Below are 8,759 nucleotides of genomic sequence, written 5' to 3' on the forward strand. Positions count from 1 at the left end.
TTTGCATTTATCTTTATTGAACTTCATCCTGTTTACCTCAGACCATTTCTCCAACTTGTCCAGATCATTTTGAATTTTGACCCTGTCCTCCAAAGCAGTTGCAATCCCTCCCAGTTTGGTATCATCTGCAAACTTAATAAGCGTACTTTCTATGCCAACATCTAAATCGTTGATGAAGATATTGAACAGAACCGGTCCCAAAACAGAACCCTGCGGAACCCCACTTGTTATACCTTTCCAGCAGGATTGGGAGCCATTAACAACTACTCTCTGAGTACGGTTATCCAGCCAGTTATGCACCCACCGTATAGTAGCCCCATCTAAATTGTACTTTCCTAGCTTATCTATAAGAATATCATGCGAGACTGTATCAAATGCCTTACTGAAGTCTAGATATATCACATCCACCGCTTCTCCCTTATCCACAAGGCTCGTTATCCTATCAAAGAATGTTATCAGATTAGTTTGACATGATTTGTTCTTTACAAATCCATGCTGGCTATTCCCGATCACCTTACCACCTTCCAAGTGTTTGCAGATGATTTCTTTGATTACCTGCTCCATTATCTTCCCTGGCACAGAAGTTAAACTAACTGGTCTGTAGTTTCCTGGGTTGTTTTATTTCCCTTTTTATAGATGGGCACTATATTTGCCCCCTTCCAGTCTTCTGGAATCTCCCCCGTCTCCCATGATTTCCCAAAGATAATAGCTAGAGGCTCAGATACCTCTTCTATTAACTCCTTCAGTATTCTAGGATGCATTTCATCAGGCCCTGGTGACTTGCAGGCATCTAACTTTTCTAAGTGATTTTTTACTTGCTCTTTGCTTATTTTCTCTTCTAAATCAACCCTCTTCCCGTAAGCATTCACTATACTAGACATTCCTTCAGACTTCTCAGTGAAGACCGAAACAAAGAAGTCATTAAGCATCTCTGCCATTTCCAAGTCTCCCGTTACTGTTACCCCCTCCTCATTGAGCAGTGGGCCTACCCTGTCCTTAGTCTTCCTCTTGCTTCGAATGTATTGATAAAAAGTCTTCTTGTTTCCCTTTATTCCCATAGCTAGTTTGAGTTCATTTTGTGCTTTTGCTTTTCTAATCTTGCCTCTGCATTCCTGTGTTATTTGCCTATATTCATCCTTCGTGATCTGCCCTAGTTTCCATTTTTTATATGACGCCTTTTTATTTTGTAGGTCACGCAAGATCTCAAGGGTAAGCCAAGGTGGTCTTTTGCCACATTTTCTATCTTTCCTAACCATTCGAATAACTTGCTTTTGGGCCCTTAATAGCGTCCCTTTGAAAAACTGCCAACTTTCCTCAGTTGTTTTTCCCCTCAGTCTTAATTCCCATGGGACCTTGCCTATCAGCTCTCTGAGCTTACCAAAATCCGCCTTCCTGAAATCCATTGTCTCTATTCTGCTGTACTCCCTTCTACCCTTCCTTAGAATTGCAAATTCTATGATTTCATGATCACTTTCACCCAAGCTTCCTTCTACTTTCAAATTCTCAACAAGTTCCTCCCTATTTGTTAAAATCAAGTCTAGAACAGCTTCCCCCCTAGTAGCTTTTTCAACTTTCTGAAATAAAAAGTTGTCTGCAATGCAGTCCAGGAACTTATTGGATAGTCTGTGCCCCGCGGTGTTATTGTCCCAACATATATCTGGATAGTTGAAGTCCCCCATCACCACCAAATCTTGGGCTTTGGATGATTTTGTTAGTTGTTTGAAAAAAGCCTCATCCACCTCTTCCGCCTGATTAGGTGGCCTGTAGTAGACTCCCAGCACGACATCACCTGTGTTTTTTACCCCTTTTAGCCTAACCCAGAGACTCTCCACCCTTCCGTCTCCTATGTCCATCTCCACCTCAGTCCAAGTGTGTACATTTTAATATATAAGGCAACACCTCCTCCCTTTTCCCCTGTCTATCCTTCCTGAGCAAACTATACCCATCCACACCAACATTCCAGTCGTGTGTATTATCCCACCAAGTTTCAGTAATGCCAATTATGTCATAGTTGTATTTGTTTATTAGCACTTCCAGTTCTTCCTGCTTATTACCCATACTTCTTGCATTTGTATAAAGGCATCTAAGATACTTGTTTGATTTTGCCTCCCAGCTTTGCCCTGACCCTCCTTCCTCTCTGCCATTATAGCCCGTGCTCCCTCCTGCTTCCAACCCATCTCCCAGGTCTTGTTCCCCACTTTCCTGTGGGCTTTGCTCACCTGTCCCCGTCGAACCTAGTTTAAAGCCCTCCTTACCAGGTTAGCCAGTCTGTGCGCGAATAAGGCCTTTCCTCTCTTCGAAAGGTGAACGCCATCTGTTCCTAGCAGTCCTTCCTCAAGTAGCATCCCGTGGTCGAGGAAGCCAAAGCCCTCCTGGCGACACCATCTTCGCAGCCAGGCATTCACCTCCACAATGCATCTGTCTCTGCCTGGACCCCTACCTTCAACAGGAAGAATCGAAGAGAATACCACCTGCGCTCCAAACTCCTTAACCCGTACTCCCAGAGCCCTGTAGTCACTCTTGATCTGCTCAGCATCACACCTCGCAGTATCATTTGTGCCCACATGGATGAGTAGCATGGGATAGTAGTCAGAAGGCCGGATAATCCTCGACAAAGCCTCTGTAACGTCTCGGATACGGGCCCCTGGCAGGCAGCATACCTCCCGGGATGAACGGTCAGGGCGACAGATGGGTGTCTCCGTCCCCCTCAGCAGAGAGTCTCCAACCACCACTACCCTACGTTTCTTATCAGTGGTGGCAGCAGACCTCCCAGCCTTAGGGGTACGAGACTTCACCCCCTTAACTGTTGGGGATGATTTCTTCTCTGCTGTATCTTTTACCACAACAGGAGGGTTCGCAGCAGCGGTGGAGCACTGCCCGCTGCTAGAAGTAACCAGCTGGCCGTGTCCACCCTGAGCCTCCTCCTCCACTGGTGTGTCAGGTACACCCTGAGGCATCTCCTCTTCCACTGCAGTGTCAGTAGTCCCGTCAACTGGGACAGCACCATCAGCTGTCTCCACATGGATACTGTCCAGGAATTGCTCATGGACATAGATGTTCCTCAGCCAGGCCACCTCCTCCTGTAGCTCTCCCACCTGCTGCCTGAGAGATTCCACCAGTAGGCACCTTTCACATTGGATGCCACCCCCAGCCTGGATATCAGTAAGTGGAAATTGCAAATTACAGTCTTTGCAAGCCCACACCAGAATCTGGGTAAAAGCATCCATGCTTTGGTGCTCTGTCTGGCTACAGGCGCAGGTGGAGGAGACAGAAGCAGTGCTGGCACAGGTGTTACGGGTCCTCCTCACCATTTTAAGCCTCCCTCTGTCAAAGTCTCAAATTCCTGTCTACAGCTCTCTGTCCGCTCCTCTTTGCTGTGAACAGAAGGGTTTTCGATGTGGCTCAGGTTATGGGTTCAAGGGACCAATGGGTCACAGATGAGACCAACAAGGGAGCCCCCTCCCTTCCTACTCCCCTTCCAAACTCCCTTGCAAAACTCCCTGTTAGCAGCTCCTGTTCGCTAAGCTCCCTGGTCGCTTGTGCGCAGCTTTATAAAGCCCTGGCCTGAGTGAATGCCCCGCCCACTGGTTAAGGCTCAGCCAATTACCAGAGGCTTCTAGCTTTCAAACCTTCCTAGTAGCTCCACCTCCAACTGCCAGCTACAGCACACGGTCCTTCAAACAAACAGACCAAACAGACTGACAAACACAAGCTCAGCACACAGCAAGTAACCCCCAAACACACACACAAACCCAAACACTGCAGACAGTCACTTACCCCACAGATGCTGTCTGTGCTCCTCCTTCACCTGGAGAACTCCCTTGCAAAACTCCCTGTTAGCAGCTCCTGTTCGCTAAGCTCCCTGGTCGCTTGTGCGCAGCTTTATAAAGCCCTGGCCTGAGTGAATGCCCGCCCACTGGTTAAGGCTCAGCCAATTACCAGAGGCTTCTAGCTTTCAAACCTTCCTAGTAGCTCCACCTCCAACTGCCAGCTACAGCACACGGTCCTTCAAACAAACAGACCAAACAGACTGACAAACACAAGCTCAGCACACAGCAAGTAACCCCCAAACACACACACAAACCCAAACACTGCAGACAGTCACTTACCCCACAGATGCTGTCTGTGCTCCTCCTTCACCTGGAGAACTCCCTTGCAAAACTCCCTGTTAGCAGCTCCTGTTCGCTAAGCTCCCTGGTCGCTTGTGCGCAGCTTTATAAAGCCCTGGCCTGAGTGAATGCCCCGCCCACTGGTTAAGGCTCAGCCAATTACCAGAGGCTTCTAGCTTTCAAACCTTCCTAGTAGCTCCACCTCCAACTGCCAGCTACAGCACACGGTCCCTTCAAACAAACAGACCAAACAGACTGACAAACACAAGCTCAGCACACAGCAAGTAACCCCCAAACACACACACCAAACCCAAACACTGCAGACAGTCACTTACCCCACAGATGCTGTCTGTGCTCCTCCTTCACCTGGAGAACTCCCTTGCAAAACTCCCTGTTAGCAGCTCCTGTTCGCTAAGCTCCCTGGTCGCTTGTGCGCAGCTTTATAAAGCCCTGGCCTGAGTGAATGCCCCGCCCACTGGTTAAGGCTCAGCCAATTACCAGAGGCTTCTAGCTTTCAAACCTTCCTAGTAGCTCCACCTCCAACTGCCAGCTACAGCACACGGTCCTTCAAACAAAACAGACCAAACAGACTGACAAACACAAGCTCAGCACACAGCAAGTAACCCCCAAACACACACACAAAACCCAAACACTGCAGACAGTCACTACCCCACAGATGCTGTCTGTGCTCCTCCTTCACCTGGAGAACTCCCTTGCAAAACTCCCTGTTAGCAGCTCCTGTTCGCTAAGCTCCCTGGTCGCTTGTGCGCAGCTTTATAAAGCCCTGGCCTGAGTGAATGCCCCGCCCACTGGTTAAGGCTCAGCCAATTACCAGAGGCTTCTAGCTTTCAAACCTTCCTAGTAGCTCCACCTCCAACTGCCAGCTACAGCACACGGTCCTTCAAACAAACAGACCAAACAGACTGACAAACACAAGCTCAGCACACAGCAAGTAACCCCCAAACACACACACAAACCCAAACACTGCAGACAGTCACTTACCCCACAGATGCTGTCTGTGCTCCTCCTTCACCTGGAGAACTCCCTTGCAAAACTCCCTGTTAGCAGCTCCTGTTCGCTAAGCTCCCTGGTCGCTTGTGCGCAGCTTTATAAAGCCCTGGCCTGAGTGAATGCCCCGCCCACTGGTTAAGGCTCAGCCAATTACCAGAGGCTTCTAGCTTTCAAACCTTCCTAGTAGCTCCACCTCCAACTGCCAGCTACAGCACACGGTCCTTCAAACAAACAGACCAAACAGACTGACAAACACAAGCTCAGCACACAGCAAGTAACCCCCAAACACACACACAAACCCAAACACTGCAGACAGTCACTTACCCCACAGATGCTGTCTGTGCTCCTCCTTCACCTGGAGAACTCCTTGCAAAACTCCCTGTTAGCAGCTCCTGTTCGCTAAGCTCCCTGGTCGCTTGTGCGCAGCTTTATAAAGCCCTGGCCTGAGTGAATGCCCCGCCCACTGGTTAAGGCTCAGCCAATTACCAGAGGCTTCTAGCTTTCAAACCTTCCTAGTAGCTCCACCTCCAACTGCCAGCTACAGCACACGGTCCTTCAAACAAACAGACCAAACAGACTGACAAACACAAGCTCAGCACACAGCAAGTAACCCCCAAACACACACACAAACCCAAACACTGCAGACAGTCACTTACCCCACAGATGCTGTCTGTGCTCCTCCTTCACCTGGAGAACTCCCTTGCAAAACTCCCTGTTAGCAGCTCCTGTTCGCTAAGCTCCCTGGTCGCTTGTGCGCAGCTTTATAAAGCCCTGGCCTGAGTGAATGCCCCGCCCACTGGTTAAGGCTCAGCCAATTACCAGAGGCTTCTAGCTTTCAAACCTTCCTAGTAGCTCCACCTCCAACTGCCAGCTACAGCACACGGTCCTTCAAACAAACAGACCAAACAGACTGACAAACACAAGCTCAGCACACAGCAAGTAACCCCCAAACACACACACAAACCCAAACACTGCAGACAGTCACTTACCCCACAGATGCTGTCTGTGCTCCTCCTTCACCTGGAGAACTCCCTTGCAAAACTCCCTGTTAGCAGCTCCTGTTCGCTAAGCTCCTGGTCGCTTGTGCGCAGCTTTATAAAGCCCTGGCCTGAGTGAATGCCCCGCCCACTGGTTAAGGCTCAGCCAATTACCAGAGGCTTCTAGCTTTCAAACCTTCCTAGTAGCTCCACCTCCAACTGCCAGCTACAGCACACGGTCCTTCAAACAAACAGACCAAACAGACTGACAAACACAAGCTCAGCACACAGCAAGTAACCCCCAAACACACCACACAAACCCAAACACTGCAGACAGTCACTTACCCCACAGATGCTGTCTGTGCTCCTCCTTCACCTGGAGAAACTCCCTTGCAAAACTCCCTGTTAGCAGCTCCTGTTTCGCTAAGCTCCCTGGTCGCTTGTGCGCAGCTTTATAAAGCCCTGGCCTGAGTGAATGCCCCGCCCACTGGTTAAGGCTCAGCCAATTACCAGAGGCTTCTAGCTTTCAAACCTTCCTAGTAGCTCCACCTCCAACTGCCAGCTACAGCACACGGTCCTTCAAACAAACAGACCAAACAGACTGACAAACACAAGCTCAGCACACAGCAAGTAACCCCCCAAACACACACACAAACCCAAACACTGCAGACAGTCACTTACCCCACAGATGCTGTCTGTGCTCCTCCTTCACCTGGAGAACCTCCCTTGCAAAACTCCCTGTTAGCAGCTCCTGTTCGCTAAGCTCCCTGGTCGCTTGTGCGCAGCTTTATAAAGCCCTGGCCTGAGTGAATGCCCCGCCCACTGGTTAAGGCTCAGCCAATTACCAGAGGCTTCTAGCTTTCAACCTTCCTAGTAGCTCCACCTCCAACTGCCAGCTACAGCACACGGTCCTTCAAACAAACAGACCAAACAGACTGACAAACACAAGCTCAGCACACAGCAAGTAACCCCCAAACACACACACAAACCCAAACACTGCAGACAGTCACTTACCCCACAGATGCTGTCTGTGCTCCTCCTTCACCTGGAGAACTCCCTTGCAAAACTCCCTGTTAGCAGCTCCTGTTCGCTAAGCTCCCTGGTCGCTTGTGCGCAGCTTTATAAAGCCCTGGCCTGAGTGAATGCCCCGCCCACTGGTTAAGGCTCAGCCAATTACCAGAGGCTTCTAGCTTTCAAACCTTCCTAGTAGCTCCACCTCCAACTGCCAGCTACAGCACACGGTCCTTCAAACAAACAGACCAAACAGACTGACAAACACAAGCTCAGCACACAGCAAGTAACCCCCAAACACACACACAAACCCAAACACTGCAGACAGTCACTTACCCCACAGATGCTGTCTGTGCTCCTCCTTCACCTGGAGAACTCCCTTGCAAAACTCCCTGTTAGCAGCTCCTGTTCGCTAAGCTCCCTGGTCGCTTGTGCGCAGCTTTATAAAGCCCTGGCCTGAGTGAATGCCCCGCCCACTGGTTAAGGCTCAGCCATTACCAGAGGCTTCTAGCTTTCAAACCTTCCTAGTAGCTCCACCTCCAACTGCCAGCTACAGCACACGGTCCTTCAAACAAACAGACCAAACAGACTGACAAACACAAGCTCAGCACACAGCAAGTAACCCCCAAACACACACACAAAACCCAAACACTGCAGACAGTCACTTACCCCACAGATGCTGTCTGTGCTCCTCCTTCACCTGGAGAACTCCCTTGCAAAACTCCCTGTTAGCAGCTCCTGTTCGCTAAGCTCCCTGGTCGCTTGTGCGCAGCTTTATAAAGCCCTGGCCTGAGTGAATGCCCCGCCCACTGGTTAAGGCTCAGCCAATTACCAGAGGCTTCTAGCTTTCAAACCTTCCTAGTAGCTCCACCTCCAACTGCCAGCTACAGCACACGGTCCTTCAAACAAACAGACCAAACAGACTGACAAACACAAGCTCAGCACACAGCAAGTAACCCCCAAACACACACACAAACCCAAACACTGCAGACAGTCACTTACCCCACAGATGCTGTCTTTGCTCCTCCTTCACCTGGAGAACTCCCTTGCAAAACTCCCTGTTAGCAGCTCCTGTTCGCTAAGCTCCCTGGTCGCTTGTGCGCAGCTTTATAAAGCCCTGGCCTGAGTGAATGCCCGCCCACTGGTTAAGGCTCAGCCAATTACCAGAGGCTTCTAGCTTTCAAACCTTCCTAGTAGCTCCACCTCCAACTGCCAGCTACAGCACACGGTCCTTCAAACAAACAGACCAAACAGACTGACAAACACAAGCTCAGCACACAGCAAGTAACCCCCAAACACACACACAAACCCAAACACTGCAGACAGTCACTTACCCCACAGATGCTGTCTGTGCTCCTCCTTCACCTGGAGAAACTCCCTTGCAAAACTCCCTGTTAGCAGCTCCTGTTCGCTAAGCTCCCTGGTCGCTTGTGCGCAGCTTTATAAAGCCCTGGCCTGAGTGAATGCCCCGCCCACTGGTTAAGGCTCAGCCAATTACCAGAGGCTTCTAGCTTTCAAACCTTCCTAGTAGCTCCACCTCCAACTGCCAGCTTACAGCACACGGTCCTTCAACAAACAGACCAAACAGACTGACAAACACAAGCTCAGCACACAGCAAGTAACCCCCAAACACACACACAAACCCAAACAC

General features: G+C 50.0%; 1 long non-coding RNA gene across 1 annotated transcript; it reads right to left on the minus strand.

The window, feature by feature from the left end:
* Positions 1 to 2,243: 2,243 nt before the first annotated feature.
* LOC127042719 (uncharacterized) lies at positions 2,244 to 8,234 on the minus strand. Its single transcript, XR_007772020.1, has 3 exons — positions 8,142 to 8,234; positions 4,779 to 5,475; positions 2,244 to 2,440 (listed from the first exon to the last, which is right to left on the minus strand). It is a non-coding gene; the product is annotated as an uncharacterized LOC127042719 (long non-coding RNA).
* Between the last annotated feature and the right edge of the window lie 525 nt (positions 8,235 to 8,759).

This window comes from Gopherus flavomarginatus, chromosome 1 (genome assembly GCF_025201925.1).
Source record: "Gopherus flavomarginatus isolate rGopFla2 chromosome 1, rGopFla2.mat.asm, whole genome shotgun sequence".
In the NCBI taxonomy this organism is placed as follows: domain Eukaryota; kingdom Metazoa; phylum Chordata; order Testudines; family Testudinidae; genus Gopherus; species Gopherus flavomarginatus.